We start from the raw sequence: 21,970 nt of genomic DNA, 5'->3' as shown, positions 1-21,970 counted from the left end.
CAGGAGCTATTAGAAGTCAATCACATCTAAGAGGCAAGAGATAGATAACTGGGTGACTGTTAGGAGAGGGAAGGGGAATAGGCAGTCAGTGCATAGCACCTCAGGGTTCATTCTCCTCAACAGAAAGTATACTTTTTCTGATATTGTTGGTGGGGAGATGGGAAATGATCTACCAGGGGCAAGTCATACTGGTCAGGTCTCTAGTACAGAGTCTGGCCCTTCGGCTCAGAAGGAAAGGGGAAGAGGAGGAGAGCTGTAGTGATTGGGGAAACAGACAGGCGGTTCTGCAAATTCTCTGGCTCCCAAATGGTAAGCTGCCTCCCGGGTGCCAGGAATGTTTCAGATTGAGGGCACAGAATTCTCAAGTCCGAGAGTGAGCAGTCAGATGACATTATCCACATTGGTTCAAATGACAGATGAGAAAAAGGATGGGGTCCTGAAGAGGGAATATAGGGATTGAGGAAGGAAGCTTAAAAAAAAAGCCTGAACTCAAAGGTAAAAATCTCTGAATTGCTGCCATGCGCCATTCATTGAGGGCAGGAACAGGAAATTGTGGCACATATACATAGCTGAAGGGATGGTGCAGAAGCGGGTATTCAGATTTGTGGATCATCGGGATTTCTGCGATGGAAGTGATGACCTGTACAAAAAGGATGGGTTGCAGCTGAATGAGGGGGAGGGGGTAATATTCTGGTGGGCAGGTTTGCTAGGGCTGTTGGGAAGGGCTTAAACTAGTTTGGCAGGGGATGGGACCCAGAATGAGAGGGCAGGGACTAGGGCAGAAGTAACACAAGTAGAGACACCATGTAGTGAAATTGTGAGGGAAGATAGGCAGTCAATAGGGTGAAATTGCACGAATATGATTAAGATTTTAACTTGTGATACTTAGGAACCAAAATTGAAAAGGATAATGAATCCACCACTGAAGGTCTTGTATTTTAATGCCACTAGTATAAGAAATAATATTAATCGTCTAGTAATGCAGCTGGAAGTTGGCAGGAATAACATTGTGGCCATTACTGAGTCATGACTGTGTTACCAGCCCAGAGGACCCCAAAACCCGGCAGCAATAGAAATGCAACAAGACAAATGGTTACTTAAACAAATGTTGCTTTTAATTTTCTTTAAACATAAAAACAGGATCCAACTTTAACTTATTACTATTAACTTAACTTAACTCCCTTCTAAGTGCACATGTATATAATGTGTGTGTTCAGGAAAGCTCTCTGTTTCACTGTCCAATCATTTGCTTCTCACTTCTCCAAGTTCACTGGTATCAGGCAATTCTCATACTGTGCACAGAATTTAACATTTATAAATTTTCACCAGGCTCTGACACCTAAAGGTAAATGGTTACCGCTCAGGAAGGTTCTTGTTGGTTTCAGAGAGATTTGTTGCTCGTTGGACACACACAAACTGATTTCCTCCAATCAGCCACTTCAGCGTCTTTCCGAAAAAACTTATCCCATCATGGGCTTTCCAAATGATAAGCCCTTTTCCAGGTCACCACAGAGTTCCTCTTGTTTCCCTTATTTCAGGAAAACACTCGAGCCAACAATTTCCCCTTGTAAGGATAACAAGGGTTTTCAACCGCTGAACTCAACTCACAACCCATCTTCAAAATGGGGTTATCAACAAGCCTGCCAGCTTGTCATATTGCAACCTCAAAAGTCACTGCAGAACTCAACTCTCTCTCTCTCTCTCTCTCTCTCTTTCAATCTCTCTTTAAGTTAAATCCTGTTTTCTTCTCTCTCTGTTTGCAACACCACATGACCCCTCTTAGAAGAGCAAACTGCAACCAGACAGAGTGAGGCACTGGAATTAGTTTCTGTGAGTGAGGCACTGGAATTAGTTTCTGCCTGGCCATCTGTTGCTTTAAAGACAATAATCCATTGACTCCACATCATCAGTCCATTTAACACCTACTTGTGAAGTCTCCACAGGCATTCTTCAAAGTGTCTGCAAAGCTCTTGCATTTCAAATGAGATTCTTTTGTGAAATGTTAATGTATGTTTGTGAAGTGACCTACACAAATCCCCACACAATTTATCTCTTTTAAAGACATTTATATAATATAAAATATAATATAACCCACCATAGCTGAAAGAAGACCTCAGCTTAGAACTAAATACCTTTGGATACACAATGTATCAGGAGGATAGGAATGAAGGCAGAAGAATGGGGTGGTTCTACTGGCTAAAACGGAAATAAATATTTGAAGGGAGGAGACATTGGATCAGAAGGTATAGAATGCCTATGGGTAGAATTAAGAAACAGCAAGGGTAAGAACATCCTGATAGGAGTTGTATCAGTCCTCCAAACTGTAGCCAGGTTGTGGTGTGCAAACTAGAGAGGGAGATAGAGAAGGCATACAGAAAGGGCAATGTTACAGTAGTCATGGGGGATTTCAATATACAGGTTGATTGGGAAAACCAAGTTTGTATTGGATCCCAAGAGAAAGATTTTATCAAATGCCTTCAGGATGGCTTCTTAGAGTAGCTTGTAGCTGAGCAGACCATGGAAATGGCAATTCTGGATTAGGTATTGTATTATTGTAAGGAACCAGAGTTGATAAGGCTGTTGAAGGTAATGAAACCATTTGCAGGCAGTGATTATAATATGATAGAATTTACCCTGCATTTTGAGAGGAAGGAATTAAAATCAGAGGTGTCAGTATAGGAGTGGAATAAAGGGGATTACAGAGGTATGAGAGAGGAACTGGTCAAAGTTGATTGGAAAGGCACACTGGCAGGGAGGTCAGCAGAATCAGAATCTGAATTTATTGTCAGCAACATGAAATTCGTTGATTTACCGCAGCATCACACAGTGCAAATATTTATTTAAACTACCTTACCAAATAAATAAAAGTAGTGCAAGTAAAAATCAAAGTAAGTTGGTGTCTTTGGTTCATTGTTCTTTCATGAATCTGATGGCAAAGAGAAAAAAGCTGTCATGATGCCCACTGAGGGCTTTTCTTTAGGCTCTTGTATCTTCTCCCCAATGGTAGCAGAGTGAAGAGGGTGTGGCCTGGGTGCTGGGCATCTTGGAGGATAGAGGCCGCTTTCTTAAGACACAGCCTCTTGTAGATGTCCTCAATGGAGTGCAGTCTAGTGCCCGTGATGTCGCAGGCCAAGTTAACAACCGTCTGGAGTATTTTTTTCTGACTTCCACAAAAATATCCTTGGTTTTGCTAACGTTAAGTGCAAGGTAGTTTTTGTAACATCACTCAACGAGCTGATCTATCTCCCTCCTGTATGCTTTTGCATTGTTGACTGTGATTCTGACGACAAATTTATAGATAGCATTATAGAGCAGCAATGATTGGAGTTTCTGTGGAAAAATAAGGAAGGTGCAGAATTGGTATATTCCAACAAAGAAGAAATATTTGAAATGAAAAATTACACAACTGTGGGTGACAAAAGAAGTCAAAGCCAAAGAAAGGGCATTCAAGGAAACATAAATGATGGGAAGAGACAGGACTGGGAAGCATTTAAAAGTTTACAGAAGGAAACTAAAGAGGTCATTGTGATGTAACTTTTATTGTAATAAATAAACTTGATTCTTTTAAAACAACAATAATTTATTAGCTAAAGAACTCACTCATGACTGTGTGGAGGCATTTCTCTCGAATCCAACAGAAGGTGCCACAAACTAGTCTCCGACTCCCTCTAGTGGTCAGGAGGATCACTAGCACTCTATCATGACATCTTTCTGAAATGTTTAATCTAACAACATGACACACTAATACAGTATTCATTTCAATTTAAAGTTCAACACAAACATAAACACAAAAATCAGCAGCACAAACTTTTTAAGTGTGATATTCATTTTCTTTTAGAGATTCAGTCTGTCAGGTGCTTTGATAACACGTGTGGATATTCTTAACACAGGTCGGCTCTGCTTGACCTCTACTGTCTAGCATTAGTGGTGTTTCCTCTGTTGCTGTGCAGGCTGAATCTTCTGCATTTATCTGTTCCTGCAGTATCTCCTGTGTTTTCAGCAGGCTCTTTTGATTCCTCCTTAGTATTTGATCATCCTCTATTCAAATCGTGTAGGACCTTGGATTTACTTCCTCCAGAACAGTGGCCTTTTTGTTCCAAGTGTTGGAATCCCGGAGTCTCACTGTGTCATGTTGTACCAGTGGTCCTAAGCTTCTTGCTGACTCATCATCATTTGCTTTTTGTCTCCATTGCAGATGCTTTTGTTTCCATTTGACATCTTTAACATCTTGGTTCTTGATTGGGTCTGCAGAGTAGAGGAGTGTGGTGTGTAGTCTATATCCCATAAGAAGCTCAGCTGGTGACAGGCCATGTTCAAGTGGTGAAGCTCTGTAACTCCATAGAGCTAGAAAAGGATCTGAGCCTCTGTCTTGTCCTTTCTTGAGCAACTGTTTAACTATGTGAACTCCTTTCTCAGCTTTACCATTTGACTGTGGATGCAGAGAACTTGAGGTCACATCAAAAATCATACTCTTCTGCAAAGTTCTGGAATTCTCTGTAACTGTAATGTGGTCCATTGTCACTGTAGACAATTTGAGGAATTCGATGTCTGGAAAAGATTGATTTCATATATTTGATCACACAAGCAGCAGACATGTTAGGAAGCAGCACAATCTCCGGATGGCTTAATAAATAGTCAATAGCCAGCAAGTAATTGTGGTGCGCTGTTAGCCAAAATCAGACACACACAAGGTAAAGACTGTACAACAGGCTTTAATCCACAAACACTTCCACAGAGCCAGGCTGGCTGTAGCTACAGTAACTCTGAGTGAGACCGAGAGGCCGGCGCAGGCTTATATCCTGGAGGGCGATTGACACCCAACCGGGTGGGGCTTGATCCACTCAGGTCGACTGATGGACAGCCGGCCAGGTGTTGTCCTGTCCCCTTACACTCCTGCAGGTACAGAGATTGCCCCCTTCAGTAGGCCAGTGGTGTACCACCACATTAATTATTTCCAACCATGTGGAACCGATCAGTCCTGACTTTCTGCCGTGGTTCTGCTGGTTAGTCAGTTTTTACCATGGGTTCCTTTGTCTGCTTTGCGTGATGTTTCAAACAGATCTCACAGCTTGAAACCATCCTGTCAATATCAACATTTTTCCCTGGCCAATAAACAGCCGTTCTGGCCCTCCTCTTGCATTTTCCATTACAAGGTGTCCCTTGTGCACCCTTTTCAGCATCTCTTGTTGCAGTGATTAAGGAAAGACAATTCTGCTCTACCTGAGTAGAAGCCCATTGACAACACTCAGCTCAGCTCTGATGTTGCAGTTTGGCTGACATTCACCTCCAGACCATCTTTCATTCAGATTGTTGACGACCTTCTGTAGAATTGTGTTTTTTCTGTTTCATCTACAATCTGCTTGGTTCTCATGTCAGATACAGGAAGAGATTTACTGACCAGATTCGTGTGGAGACTCACATCTGTCTCTGTGGAACTCTCATTGCGTGCTTCACTCTATTATCTGTATAGTTGTTTTAAAAGAACCCAAGTTTCTTTATTACAATAAAAGATTCAATGATCTGTAATCAAATTGTGTTCAGGATTATTGATAAGAAAGTGAGAGAGAGGTTGCTGTAAGAGACAGAGCTCAACTTGGCTGGAGTTATGAAGATAAGCTACATCAGTGAATTAGTTCTGCAGCACGTGAAAAAGTTCATTGAAAAGAGTGCAAAAGCCAGTGAAAATGAATACATAGTTGTTGTCATGATTTTGAGACAGACAAACACACAAAAAATGAAATATAGAAAACAACTCTACTTTATTAGCTAAAGAACTCACTCATGACCACGTGAAGGCATCCATCTTGAAACCAACTGATGCTGCTACAAACTAGTTTCCAGCTCCTTCTAGTGATCAGAAGGATCTCTTACACTCTATCACTCCAGTCATTAGGAAGAAAAAGATGAACGTTGAAAGGAAGCTTAGCAAATAATATAAAAAATGATACTAAAGGCTTTTTTAGTATATTAAAAGGCAAGCGGGTCCGGGCAGAGGGTAGGCGGCGGCGGCCCCGATCTGGGCAAAAGTGCGGGGGAGGCGGCGGCCCCGGCCTCGATAGAGTGAGGCAGGCGTAGGCCCCGGTCCGGGCAGAAGCGAGGGGGAGGCAGTGGCCCCGGCCTCGGCAGAGTGAAGCAGGCGGAGGCCCCGAGAAACAGGCGGAGGCCAACAGGTTGGATTGCGACCAGGTATAGTCCGACCTAGGAGGGGAGGCAGGCCCCTCCAGCCCGGGTACGAAACCTGCATAGGAGAAGGCCACTCCGATATAAAACCTACGACCCAAGGACCTCGCTGCCACATCCCAGCTTGCTTGGCCACGGCACACAAACCATGGGTGTAAAGGGTGGGGCCAATACTGCGCACTCTGCACTCCACCTAAAAGCTCCTTTGTGCAGGCCCAAGGACATGTCCACCTCCTCCCCCTCCACATTCTCTCCCTCAAAAGATGCTCACAAACTCAAGCTAGCATGCTGGAACATCAGAACCATGACAGCCACCGACCTGAACGTCGGTCTGCCCTTATCGCACATGATCTCCTCAGACTTGACATCGACATAGCCGCTCTGAGTGAAATCCGCCTTGCAGATGTAGGCAGCCTCCAAGAACACGGCACAGGCTACACACTCTACTGGTCTGGCAAGTCTATGGACGAATAACGCCTATCTGGTGGAGGCTTCATGGTCAAGAACTCCATTGCCTCCAAACTCGAAAACCTCCCGACAGGCCACTCGGACCGGATCATGTCCATGCGACTCCCCCTTCAAAACAAGCGTCGCTTCACCCTCATCAGTGTCTATGCTCCAACATTCCAGGTGGAACCAGCAGAAAAGGACAAGTTCTACACTGATCTGCGCAACCTCATTCAACGCACCCCTACAGCCAACAAGGTTGTCATCCTTGGCAACTTCAACGCTCGCGTCGGCAAAGACTCAGAAACCTGGCCAGGAATCCTGGGCAAGCATGGTGTCGGCAAGTGCAGTGACAATGGGCGCCTCCTGTTGGAGCTCTGCGCAGAACAGCGGCTTGTCATTACAAACATCCTTTTTCAGCAGAGGGACAGCCTGAAGACTACCTAGATGCATCCCCGATCCAAACACTGGCACCTCCTGGACTACATCCTGGTACGAGAAAGAGACAAACAAGATGTGCTCCACACCAGGGTCATGCCCAACGCGGAATGCCACACTGACCACCGGCTTGTTCGCTGCAAGCTCAACCTTCACTTCAAGCCAAAGTCCAGGAACAGTAACGCCCCCAGAAAGAGGTTCAATTTTGGAAACTTGCAGTCAGACGAAGTGAGAGGAAACTTCCAGGCAAACCTCAAAGCAAAGCTCGAGGATGTAATCCGCCTCACGGACTCGTATCCTGAAACCCTCTGGGATCAGCTGAAGACTGCCATACTGCAATCCACTGAAGAAGTACTGGGCTTCTCCTCCAGGAAAAACAAGGACTGGTTCGACGAAAATAACCAGGAAATCCAGGAGCTGCTGGCAAAGAAGCGAGCTGCCCAACAGTCTCACCTTGCAAAGCCGTCCTGGCCAGAGAAGAAACGAGCCTTCCATCGCGCATGCAGCCATCTTCAGCGCAAACTCCGGGAGATCCAAAATGAATGGTGGACTAGCCTCGTGAAACGAACCCAGCTCAGCGCAGACATTGGCGACTTCAGGGGTTTTTACGAGGTTCTAAAGGTTAAGTACGGGCCCTCACCCCAAGTCCAAAGCCCGCTGCGCAGCTCAGACGGCAAAATCCTCCTCAGCAACAAGATCTCCATCCTCAACCGATGGTCACTTCCAATCTCCTTTCAGTGCCAACCGCTCAGTCCAAGAATCTGCCCTGCTCCAGCTACCTCAACAGCCCTTAAGGCTAGAGCTGGATGAGGTCCTCACCCGGGAAGAGACACATAAGGCAACTGAACAACTGAAAAGTGGCAAAGAGGCAGGTATGGATGGAAGACCCCCAGAGGTCTGGAAGGCTGGCGGCAAAACTCTGCATGCCAAACTGCATGAGTTTTTCAAGCTCTGCTGGGACTAAGGAAAGCTGCCTCAGGACCTTCGTGATGCCATCATCATCATCCTGTACAAAAACAAAGGCGAGAAATCAGACTGCTCAAACTACAGGGGAATCACGCTGCTCTCCATTGCATGCAAAATCTTCACTAGGATTCTCCTAAATAGAATAATACCTAGTGTCGCCGAAAATGTTCTCCCAGAATCACAGTGCGGCTTTCACACAAACAGAGGAACTACTGATATGGTCTTTGCCCTCAGACAGTTCCAAGAAAAGTGGAGAGAACAAAACAAAGGACTCTACATCACCTTTGTTGACCTCACCAAAGCCTTCGACATCGTGAGTAGGAAAGGGGTTTGGCAAATACTAGAGCGCCTCGGATGCCCCCCAAAGTTCCTCAAAATGGTTATCCAATTGCACAAAAACCAACAAGGTCGGGTCAGATACAGCAATGAGCTCTCTGAACCCTTCTCTGAACCCTTCTCCATTAACAATGGCGTGAAGCAAGGCTGCGTTCTCGCACCAACCCTCTTTTCAATATCTTCTTCAGCATGATGCTGAAACAAGCCATGAAAGACCTCAACAATGAAGACGCTGTTTACATCCGGTACCGCACGGATGGCAGTCTCTTCAATCTGAGGTGCTGCAAGCTCACACCAAGACACAAGAGAAACTTGTCCGTGAACTACTCTTTGCAGACGATGCCGCTTTAGTTGCCCATTCAGACCTAGCTCTTCAGCGCTTGACATCCTGTTTTGCGGAAACTGCCAAAATGTTTGGCCTGGAAGTCAGCCTGAAGAAAACTGAGGTCCTCCATCAGCCAGCTCCTCGCCATGAATACCAGCCCCCCCACATCTCCATCGGGCACACAAAACTCAAAACAGTCAACCAGTTTACCTATCTCAGCTGCACCAGTTCATCGGATGTGAGGATCGACAATGAGATAGACAACAGACTCGCCAAGGCAAATAGCGCCTTTGGAAGACTACACAAAAGAGTCTGGAAAAACAACCAACTGAAAAACCTCACAAAGATTAGTGTATACAGAGCCATTGTCATACCCACACTCCTGTTCGGCTCCGAATCATGGGTCCTCTACCAGCATCACCAACGACTCCTAGAACGCTTCCACCAGCGTTGTCTCCGCTCCATCCTCAACATTCATTGGAGCGACTTCATCGTCAACATCGAAGTACTTGAGATGGCAGAGGCTGACAGCATCGAATCCACGCTGCTGAAGATTTAACTGCGCTGGGTAGGTCAAGTCTCCAGAATGGAGGACCATCGCCTTCCCAAGATCATGTTATATGGCGAGCTCTCCACTGGCCACTGAGACAGAGGTGCACCAAAGAAGAGGTACAAGGACTGCCTAAAGAAAGCTCTTGGCGCCTGCCACATTGACCACCACCAGTGGGCTGATATTGCCTCAAACCGTGTATCTTGGCGCCTCACAGTTCGGTGGGCAGCAACCTCCTTTGAAGAAGAACGCAGAGCCCACCTCACTGACAAAAGATAAAGGAGGAAAAACCCAACACCCAACCCCAACCAACCAATTTTCCCTTGCAACCGGTGCAACCGTGTCTGCCTGTCCCGCATCGGACTTGTCAGCCACAAACGAGCCTGCAGCTGACGTGGACATTTCCCCTCCATTAATTAATCATTAAAAGCAAGCTTAGATAGAAAATTATGCTGGAAAAATTGTAATGGGAGACAAGGAGATGGCAGAAGAGCACCATTCTCCACTGTGGAAAACATTTACAGTTTAACAGACTTTTAATGGTGTCAGGGAAGAAAGGTGAGTGCAGTCACAATCACATGAGAGAAGGTGCTTCGGAAGCTGAATGGTCTAAGTATAGAGAAGTCTTCTGGACAAGATAGAATACACCCTGGGGTTCTGAAAGAAGTAAGTACAGAGATTGTGGAGGCCTTAGTAATGATCTTTCAATAATCAATGGATTCTTGCATGGTTCCTGAGGGCTGTAAAATTGCATCAATTACTCTGCTATTTAAATAGGGAGGGAGGCAGAAGAAAAGAAAATGTTGGCCTAGCATTGGTGATTGGGCGGTTGTCAGATCGATTATCAAGGATGAGGTTAAGGCTAAATGACAAGATAGTTAAACATGGTTAACATGTTTCCTTCAAGTTAACATGGTTTCCTTCAGGGAATTTCTTGCCTGACAAACATGCTGCAGTTTTTTGAGGAAATCACAGCAGGCTTGATAAAGGAGATGCAGTGAAAGTTGTATATTTCTATTTTCAAAAGGCCTTTGACAAGGTGCTGCACATCAGGCTGCTTAACAAGATAAGAGTCCAAGAAATCACATGAAAGATAAGAGCATGGGTAGAACATTGGCAGATGGGCAGGAACCAGAGATGAGAATAAACACATCCTACTCAGGTTGGCTACTGGTTACTAGTGATGTTTTGCAGGGGTCAGTGTTGAGGCCACTTTGTATGTTAATGATTTGGATTGCAGAATAAATAGCTTTGTGTGGCTACATCTTACAGATGATACAAAGATAGGGGATGGGGCAGAGATAGATGGATAGGTAGTGAGGAGGAAATGAAGAGGTTTCAGAGAGAAATGAAGAGGTATCATAGATTAGAAGAATGGGCAAGGAAGTGGCACTGGTGAGGCCTCACTTGGAGGTCAGTGTAGAGTTTTGGTCTCCTTATTTTAGAAAGGATGCACTGGCACTGGAGAGGGTTCAGAGAATATTCAAAAGAATGAGTCCTGGAATTAAGGGATTAGTTTATGAGGAATATTTGACGTTTTGTGAACTGTTCTCCTTGGAGTTCAGAAGAATGAGAGGGGACCTCAGAATGATGTTGAATGTTGAAAAGTCTGGACAGAGTAGATGTGGCAAAGTTGTTTTCCATGGTAGGGGAGTCTAGCACATGAGGGTACAACTTGTACAACAAGAGGTCACAAGCTAGGTATCCGAATAATTAGGGTATCAAAGGTTATGGTGAGAAGACGGGAGTAGGGCTGTGTGAGAGAATGGCAGAGCAGGCTCGATGGGTTGAATAGTCTCTATATGTTCCTCTATCTTATCGTCTTATGGAAATTGGAGCACCGGGAGGAAACCCATGAGACGTAGGTGAACTACAATCTCTTTGTAGACAGCTCTGTATTTGAACCTAGGTCGCTGGTGCTGTTATAGTATTGTGCTAACCACTGTACTAACTGCACCACCCCGTGATGTATAGTTAAAATTAAATTAAACAACCTTTCTTTGAATTTGCTATTGTATTTATTAGTGAGTATCTTTCTCACCTGAAATCAGAAAGAATCACCATGACCATGGGCACAATCTCTCACCACTACCTTCAGGCAGAAGGTTCAGAAACTGGAAGTCTGGGATCTCTAGGTTTTTAATAGACATGCAGCAACAAGCCCTTCTGGCCCACAACACTTGCCCCCCCCCCCCCCCCCCACATTCAACAATTAACCTTGAATCCCTGTATGTGTTTGCAGAGCGGGAGGAAACCAGAGAAACTCATGCAGACATGGGGAGAATGTACAAATCCTTGACAGACAGCACCAGATTCAAACCCACGGGACTGGCACTGTAAGCGTGTTGTGCTAATGGCTACATTAACCGTGCCACTCTATTTTTCTTCCAACATAAATCAGGCTATTGAACTCCACATACTACTTTAAATCTAACCATCAGCAACTCGGGAACCCCTAAAAGATTTATCTGCTCCTTTGAACGTCACTTTTTTTGCACTAACATTTATCTATCCCTTTATATTTATTATCATTTTTTTCTGCATCATTACATGTTGTGGTATTTTAATTTATACTGTGGTTGATATTTCTTATGTACCTGCGTGAATGCCACAAGTGAAGTATGGTCCACCTGCACTTGTACTTAGGGTCTTGACAATAAACTCTCATAAGCCTTCATTTTCGTCTTGGGACAAGAGAGGATAACCTTCTCGATGTCTTTATTATCAAAAATTTTCAGTATCTGATGAATTTCTCCTGGCTCACTCATCAATCATTTGTTTTTTTCTGTGGGAAATAGACTGACCTGTTCAATCTATTTTGATAGGTAACCTTTCTGTCTGATATCATTCCTGTAATTCATTTTATTGCTGCTCTTATAAGTTGTTCTCCACAACCTGATGTGTTAGACTTGGCTCATCAGTAATTCTTGTCTAAGAATAAAACCTACAGGATTAAACCCATCCTTGGGATGAGCTCCTAATTCAATAAATTTTAGCCATGTTAATGGTACAGATTGTATTGTCATGTGCATAAACAGCAAAATACTCACATGCAGCAGGTAAACATGCATTTCATAAAAAAAAACAATTACAATAGTATGCATTAAAATCATTTGAAAAAGAGGTCATAAATACAAAAGATAGATAATAAATATTCACTGTTAACATGATGCAAGATAAATGTTGTTACAATAGTTTCAACAGTCTAGAATTGTTGGAGCAGTCCCTGGTTGGTTTAACAAGGGGTGGTTCAAGAGCCTGATAGATGTTGGCAACAGCATAGAACAATACAGCACAGTACAGGCCCATTGGCCCATGATGTGGTGCCATACATACCTACCAAAAACCCCAAAATCCTCCCTCCCTCATAACCCTCTATTAATCTTTCATCCACATGCTTAAGAATCTCTTAGATGCCCCTATTATTCCAGCCTCCACTAACACCACTTTCCAAGCACCCAAAAACTCTGTAAAAAAAAATCTCTTACCCCTGTTGTCTCCCCTAAATGTTCCTCCCTTCCCTTGTGCAGGTGTCTTCTGGTATTTGTTACTCCCACCTTGGGACAAGGTGCTGACTGTCTTCTTGCCTATGTTTCTCATAATCTTGTAGAACTCTCATTGTTCTTTGCTCCAAGGAGAAAAGTCCCAGCTCTGCTAACTTTGACTCATGAGACATAGTTTCCAATCCAGGCAACATCCTGGTAAATCTCCTCTGCACCCTCTCCATAACTTTCACATCCTTCCTGCAATCAGGTGGTCAGAACTGAGAACCTAGAGGTGCTGGTCTTCATGCTTCTGTACCTTCTACCTAAAGGTAGAAGAAGCTGTAAATTGGCCTAATTATAGGAAGGATATAAACAGAGTGGAGAGAGTGCAGAGAAGGTTGACCAGAATGTTACCTGGGTTTAAGCATCTAGAGTATAGGGAGAGATTGGACAGATTAGGTCTTTATTCTTTGGAGCGTAGAAGGTTGAGAGGGGATTTGATAGAAGTATTTAAGATTAGGAAAGGGATAGACAGAGTGGATGTGGATAGACTCTTTCCGTTAAGAGGAGGAAAGATTAAAACAAGAGGACATGAGTTAAGAATTAAGGGGCAGAGGTTTAGAGGTAACATGAGGGGGAACTTCTTTATTCAGAGAGTGGTAGCCGTGTGGAATGATCTTCCGGGAGAAATAGTGGCGGCGGAGTCAATTGTATTATTTAAGAAAAGGTTGGACAGGTCTATGGATGAGAAGAAGATGGAGGGTTATGGGCATTGTGCAGGGAGGTGGGACTAAAAAGGGGTGTTTGGTTCGGTGCGGACTAGAAGGGCCTAATGGCCTGTTTCCGTGCTGTAATTGTTATGTTATGTTATGTTATGGATAATCAATGTCCTTGAATGCGTTAGCTGCCATTGAGCGAGTGGTGCATTCTCAAATCTTAAATATTCACTGAATTCTTTTCCTGCCCTGCTCAGTTGATGCTGTATGTCCAAAAATACAAGTTGAAGAACACCTATAGAGCTTTCCTGGTCTCTATTTATCTTGCAAATTAAAAATATAAATCTACTGCACATAGGCAGCATGGTTAGCGCAACACCTTTACAGTACCAGCGATCAGGAGCAGACATGGGTTCGAATTCTGCGCTGTCTCTAAGGAGTTTGTATGTTCTCCCCATGTCTGCGTGGGTTTTCTCTGGGGGCTCCAGTTTCCTCCCACAATCCAAGAGGTACTGGAGGTGTAGGTTAATGGGGTGTAAATTGGGCAACACGGATTCGTGGACCGAAATGGCCTGTTACTGTGCTCTTAAACTTAAATTTAAAAAATAATTAAAATTTAATCTGATTGTGGTTTGTAGATATTGGTGTACCTGAATAATTTAGAATGTTGCACTAATCTATTGCAAAAATATTTAAACATTTTAGGGCATGCCTTAAAAAAAAGGTCAAATCTGTTCTTTTAATTCTTGTTTCCAATATAAGCAACTGAGAAAATCTGCTGAATTCTTTTCTAAATGGTGAAGTTACTGACTTGAAAGAGGATTATATTAAAGATTGATGCCCAAGGAAGTATGGTCTGACAAGGATGGGTGGAAGATTATAGTGCTATAAAGCAGGGCTGATCCAAAGGCTAAAACTGAAGGAGCATTGGAGAAGATGGTGTGGGAATCCAGGAAATGGACTGCAAGCAACAAAGTGAATCTAAAATAAAAATTAAAATGTTAAAATATGTCAGACAATATTTATGGAAACATAAGAATTTTGAACAGTTTGTCAGTGGAGTTCTCATCACTACGAAGAGCATTGATTATCTTACTGGAGAGAAGGCTGAGCAGTGAGGCAGAGTGGAAAATGGATCAGCTCTTGATTAAATGGTAGAAAAAGACTTGATGGGCTGCTCTTTCTATTTCTGCTCTTAAAAGCATCCATAATATTTGCAAAAACATTTTCATGAAACTAAGGCAGTAATGGCCAGCATGGTAAGGCAGTGGTTCTCAACCTTTTTCTTTCCACTCACATACCACTTTTAGTAAACCCGATGCCATTGGTGCTCTGTGATTAGTAAAGGATTACTTAAGGTGGTATGTGAGTAGGAAGGGAAAGTTGAAAACCACTGATCTCGACCCAATTATTACTGAAATATCTTGCTTGATAAAAATTGTCATTGGCCCATTTCCTTTGGAGTTATGAAACCGTGACCATAACGAGTCAATTAGGTACGATTAAAACAGTGGTTTTTAAACATTTTCTTCCCACCCACATACCACCTTAAGCAATCCCTTACTAATCACAGAGCACCGATGGCATAGGGATTACTCAGAGTGGTACATGAGTGGAAAGTAAAAGGTTTGAGAACCACTGGTAGCACATGCTATTATCCCAGCAGTGACCCAGATTTGAATCTAGCACTGTCTGTTTTTGGATGGTGGGAGGAAACCATGACTCTCTGTGACTTGCATGGGTTTCCTCTGGGTGTCATGGTTTCCTCCTGCCATCCAAAAACAAACAGAGGTTGTAGGTTAATTGATGTATTTTGGGCAGCATGGGATCATGGGCTGGAAAGGTCTGTAAACATGCAGTTATGTCTAAATGTAATAGTAAAATTTAAAATGAAATTAAAATTGTACTTGTGCCATGATATTTTCAGTTATTGCTCAGCAGGTAGAAAGCTGTGGGTTTGCAGTTCACTGTTGACACTTGAGCAGAGAATACATGCTGATGTTCCAGTGGTGGTAGTACTTTGTCAGAGATGTTCTCTTTCATACAAAACCTCAAACACCAAGGTAGAAATAAACAATTTAATGCCAAAGTTTGGCAGTTATCCCCATTATCCTGGCCAGTACTAAGCCGTCAATTAACCCCACCATTATTTCCAATCAATTATCAACCTGTTTTCTGTGGAAGCTTGCAATGCTGAAGATGACTGTTTTTCTCACCTTACAACTGTGACTTGGCAGGCACATGCATTCGATTGACTTGGGAATAATGGGAGTCATGCAATACAAATATTTACAAATAACTCCATGAACATTTTAACATATATTTAAAGAAACTTTGGCAAATCCGATGCATGTCAAAAAGAGATAAGAATGATAATTCATATGACTTAAGTGTAGAAAAGTGGGATGCAGATTATAATTATTGTTTAAAATGATTATTATAATTTTCTTGTCATGTTAAGGTTGTGCAAATGTTTGGATTTTTGTCTGACTGTGAATCTCTTCTGGATTATGAACCGGATGTTGTAAACATTTTATTTCATGGCAGGTTTTCTATCATAAACATTTGGACCATTACTCAAAAATATCTTCTGTGGCAAACATCACAAAAAAATGTAACTATCACCTCATCAAAGTTGTGGTCACATCATCACCTTGTGAGTCCATCACCATGGTCACAACCTCTTCTCACTGCTCCCTTCAGACAGAAGATATAGAAACCTGAAGACCAACACTTCCAGGTTCAAGGAGAGCTTTTATCCAATAGCGACCAGGCTCCTGAACTGCCCCTCAACGCCTTAACCAAAACCATAAACGACTCTGGGATTACCAAAAGATATATCGCTTTATTGAAATATTATCTTTTTTTGTGCTCTTACTGCAAAAAGGGACAGAGAGAGTCAACGTGGATAGGCTTTTTCAATTAAGAGTGGGGGATATTCAAACCAGAGGCCATGGTTTGAGATTGCAGGGGGAAAATTATAAGGGGAACATGAGGTGAAATTTCTTCATGCAAAGGGTGGTTGGGATGTGGAATAAGCTTCCGGCAGAGGTGGTTGAAGCAAGGTCATTATTTACATTTAAGGAAAGACTGGATAATTACATGGAGGGGAGAGGATTGGAGGGGTATGGACCAGGTGCTGGTTAGTGGGACTAGGAGGGTGGGGATTTGTTCGGGCATGGACTAGTAGGGCCAAACTGGCCTTTTCTGTGCTGTATATCGCTATATGGTTAACTGTGAATATATATTTTCTATCCTTTGATACATCTAAATTTTTTGCCTTGGCATCCAGTGGAAATATAATTTATTCATACGCATATGACAATAAACACTCATTATTATCATCAGTAAACATTTTATATTTGCAGTTATTTTTCCTTCACATCTCCCTCTTCAAGTTGGGGATGTTTGCACCCTCACCAGCACTTCTCCTCAACATGACTATCTTTTATTTGGTCAATATTCTAACTGGAATGAATGCCAAACTTTTTAAGACTCTTGGGTATAAAATGGGGCTCATTGAATCTGATCCTTTATTCAGCAAAAGATATAACTTTTGATGTGGTGTTACAAAAATTGGAACAGAGAGAAGTAGATCTGTAAAGCATATGCGTTGACTAATCTTTGTTTACCTTGTGGATGTCCCAATTGAAAATTCATCCATGTTCAAATTTAAGTTTATTTATCATCTAATTGCCATATAGAGAGAGTCATTGTCGGTATTGTGTGTTTAACCCTTTTGTTCCTAATCAGAAGTTGAGAATATTTAGCAGTGATTTATTTGCACCTGATTTGTAGTTGTTTGTATATTATTCTGGGTTAGTCTGTGTGATGATATTTATCATTACCATATGATGAAACAGAGTTCTCCAGTCCATAGTGCAAAAACACTGCAAATACACATACAAACAAACTATACATATACACAGGTGCACAGAACCTGTACACAGGTCTTATAAAAATATATTAAATAAATATTATTAATAAATAGTAGAGTCATGGAGAGTTATTTTAGCAGTTCAGCAGATATTCAGCAGGTCTCACTGCCCATGGGTAGGAGCTGTTCTTCAGCCTGGTGGTTTTGACTCCAACACTTCTGTTTCTTTTTCGAGACAGAAGGAGCTGGAAGATACTTTGTGTGGGGTATTAGGGCTTCTCACTGATTTTGCAAGCTCTCCTTAAATAATGATCCCAGTAAATCACATTGATTGGGGGGAGGAAGACCTCACTGATCCTCTCTGCCTCTTTAATGGTCCTGTAGATTGATTTCCAGTATGAAGCTCGGCAGCAGCCATACCACAGTGATGTTCCTGATAGAGATCCTGTTGAAAGGTGACAGAGCGGGTGCTGGTAGTCTTGCCTGCCTCAGCCTCCTAAGGAAGTTCAATCGTGTTGCACCTTCCTGACAAGTGAAGAGATTAGGATTAGTCGGTTCTTAATGAGACTCCGAGGAACTTGATGCACTCCAACCAAGCTATTAATGTGTAGTGGAGGGTGGACCATCTCTGGTCCTTCTGAAGTTCACAATCATCTCCTTTGTGTTGTCCAAGTTAAGACTCAGATTGTTATTCTCACACCATTTCACGAGATTTTCCACCTCTTCTCTGTACTTGTGACTTCTTGTTATTGAGGAGGCCAACTACTGTCATGTCATTTGCAAAAATGATGACTCTGTTGGAACTGGATCTGGCATGGGTGGGTAGCATGAATGGGAGTGGGCTGAGCATACAGGTCTGAGGTGCACCAGAGCTCAGTGCGATGGTGTTCGACATTCTGTGGAATATTATTGTATTAAATCCCAAGCTGAAATCAATGAACAGCAGCCTGGTGAATGAAGTGTCATTCTCCAGGTGGGTCAGCATGGATGACACCAGCCCACTCTATTTGTCCCTTGTGTGCCTTCAGGGCAGACTTGCATTTGAATCTGCAGACCTTGGCATTTCCAGGTGGCTCAACTGGATAGCTATCTGCATTGGAACATTTAGCGTTGGTAGCTATTGAAGACCCATTTCATCAGGCTTCCAGCCTCATGGGCTGTTGGTACAGTTCAAGTTGATTATCATCTGACAGTACATATAGAATCAGACAAAACAGCGTCTCTCCAGACACACATGCACGCATGATGCACAGCACATAATAATCATATAGTACTGATTTTGATACTCCTGTACCTCCTCCTTCTTAGTAGTTTGGTGTTATGTTCAGAATTGGTTCAATGGGTTCAAAGAGAATCAAGGCTGGACATGTGTTAGTAACAAACAGTGGCCTTTATTTATGGATGAGGAATTCACATAATTCACACAGACTAACCCAGAATAATATACAAACAACTACAAATCAGGTGAAAATAAATCACTGCTAAATATTCTCAACTTCTGATTAGGAACAAAAGGGTTAAACACACAATACCGACAATGACTCTCTCTATATAGCAATTACAGCACACTAATAAACGTTAAATTAATTGCAATCAACAAGGATATCAAAAGAACCTGGTCTCCGGCATTGCTAACTGCTCAGGATCATAGACGGTTCCATCACAGTCAGCTGTCCGGAGCTGCCCATGGCCTGCAACCTGAAGTTCAGTGATGGTCTTCATGCAGCTGCAAGAAAGGAAGAGAGAGAGATGCCACGTGCTGCTTTTTCAATATGTGGCCTGTCCATGTGACCTTTGAGGACCAATTACACATCTGGCTCATCTGTGGGCAGATCTAACCATTTATTAGCACCTGGAGAACTAGTCACACATCAGTTCCAGGGGCCAGTCATGCATGAGCCTTGCAGGTGGGCAGATCTTACCCGTGATTGGCAGGTGAGATGGCTTCCAACTAGGTCCCAGCCGGAGAGGTTACATGAACCTCTGCAATCCACATTCTGACTAGATTCCAAACAGAGAGGTCACATGACCCTCTACAATTCACACTACTTTTCCACCCCTTGGCCCAGCATGCTAATCTATTTACAGGCTACATGGACATATTTAAATTATACACAGCTTATACTCACTGATGGCCCACCAACCTATCCCAGCCCCAGAGGTTCACCAGCTTCCCCATGAGGTACTGAGTTAAAGAAACTGGTCCCTGGCTTGATTAATTTGTTCACTGACTCTAATGTGTGGTGTTTGGGTAAAATTCACTGATTGGCCCAGAATCCAGTACAGCACATCTTATGGACAACAGCACGGATACCACCTCCATCTGCAAGCAGGTTGTCAAAGACCATCTTGAATCATTCTTATGCCAAAATGCCACAGCCATCTCATTATTCAGCATCCCCACCACAGTCGCCTTCGTACAGGTGCTCCTTCAGAGCAACGAGGCATATTGTGGCACGCATGCCAGATAGCAGCTGCCATAAACTTAGCCTGAGAGCTACACTACCAGAACATACTATTTATCTCCCAGGGAACACCCACCTTCACTGGGATAATGGCTGTGGCCAGGATACTGTTCCATTCGCACTCCCACCAAGTGCTTGGAGCAGTACCATCTGCGCAAATATTCGCACAACCTGCTCACCATTTAGGGACTCACTCTGACAGTCAAGAATTTATTTGTATTGGTCAGATTGTGCACAAGGAAAGACCCACCTTTGAGCTACCCACACCACCGAGAGTTGTCAGATGTGTGGATGTTACTGGTGAGGGGCGGTTGGTGGGCAATCATTACCTTCCCAACACAGGAATATCAAAACACACAGAGCTGGACAGTTCCCACTCCCCTGCCCCAGAGTCTTGTTTTCAGTGTCAACAGGGGATCAGGGTTTGTGGCAGCCCTTCAGTAGTGTTCAAGTTGTTGGCTCTTTTGGCATATTTGTCAACCAAGCATCCAACCACTACTTCCAGTGCCCGCAAAATGAGTAATCCTGTGAACGAAGGAACCTCACTCTCTTCGTGCTAGTCTGTATATGTGTGGAGACAAGTCATTCCTGTTTCTCTGGGTAATGCCACTCATTGCATATCTCCCAGTTCATCCGCTACAAACATCCCCCATCTTGGTGCCATTTTCCCCAGCCAGGACATTCAGCACGGTATGACCACAGACTGCTCCACCTGTTCACAGGCCACTCCAATGGCCCACCTTTCAATAAGGGTGAGCCATGCACGTGGGCACACACACACACACACACACACACACACACACACACACACACACACACACACACACACACACACACACACACACACACTCACACACACACACATTTTCCCAGTCCATGTGTGTCAAAGCTTTCACCCCCTTCTCAGTGCACCTTTCCTGGCAAGCAGACTCAAAGCTCCACAGGCAACTCCACCTGACCACCACCTAAGGTACACAGGACAGACACACACATGACAGGGAGCCCATATATACATGATGGTTACAGCGAACGATTAAATTGGTTAGTTTTGTGCAAAAAAAATCACAACCGCATAGGTCCAGTTGCGACTTCTTGAACCAGTGGGTCAAAGATCCTGTGGGATGAATAGAAAGGGTCCTCAATAATTTTTTTTGAGCCTTATTTAAACAACATTCCTGGTGTAGGTCATCTACAGAAGTAAGGAATTCCCCAGTGATCTTCTCAGCAATTTTGATGATCCTATGTATTGACTTTGGTTCCAATGCTTTGCAGCTACTGTTCCACACAATGAAGTATCCAAGCAGGAATTCAGGTGGACCAATAGCCTCATCACTCGTAATCGCTAAGTTCCACTTGGAACAAGTTAAGGTCACCCAAGTCTTGATAAAGGATCATGAACTGAAATTTGACAGACCATTTCACATTGGTCACTCAAGTTTCCAACATCTGCAGTTCTTGTGTTTCTCCTTTAAATAAGTCTATGCAGCTTTTGCACTCAAAAAGCAAAGTCACATGCAGAAACCCAATTTAAAACTTTGAAATTAAATTAAGTAAATAAATTCATTCAGTAGCACCCTCCTATCAACCCCCACCAGCAGCAGCTGTCCCTCTGGTATTCTGATGAATCATTGCAGAATCGCAACATGACCTTCCACCGAGTTTCCAGTTCTTGGCTTCCCTGCTGGTTCTGTGTTGGGTTAAACCTGGGCCAAACTCCAAGGAAGACCTCATCCTCCACAGGAAAGGAACTTTATTTTCTATTACTTCTTCTGTTACACTTTTTTGTTACTTTCAACATTTTAAATTGAGTTTCAGTCTTGAATTTGCATTTTAAGTACAAAACAAATAACAGAATAATTTCAAAACATAATCCGCTGGAAGAACTCAGCCAGTTGAGTAGCATCAGTAGGAGAGAAAAAATGGTCAATGTTTTGGGCCAGTCCTGATGAAGTCTTCCGGCCAAAAACATCACCTGTTCTTTTTCTTCCACTGATCAAGCTCAGCTCACTGCGTTCCACCAGCTGGTTGTGTTTTGCTTCAGATTCCAATGTCTGCAGTCTCTCATATGTCCCCATATATTCATTTCAACTTGTCCCAAGTGTTACCAATTGTTTGTTAGTAAGAAAGGTAACCATTGACACTACAGCTTGTGAGGCAGAAGACAAGGTGCAGTGGGGCTTCACCA

This window comes from Narcine bancroftii, chromosome 3 (assembly GCF_036971445.1).
Source record: "Narcine bancroftii isolate sNarBan1 chromosome 3, sNarBan1.hap1, whole genome shotgun sequence".
NCBI classification, from domain to species: domain Eukaryota; kingdom Metazoa; phylum Chordata; class Chondrichthyes; order Torpediniformes; family Narcinidae; genus Narcine; species Narcine bancroftii.
The sequence above is the reverse complement of the archived record's forward strand: the minus strand, read 5'-3'. Positions refer to the sequence as shown.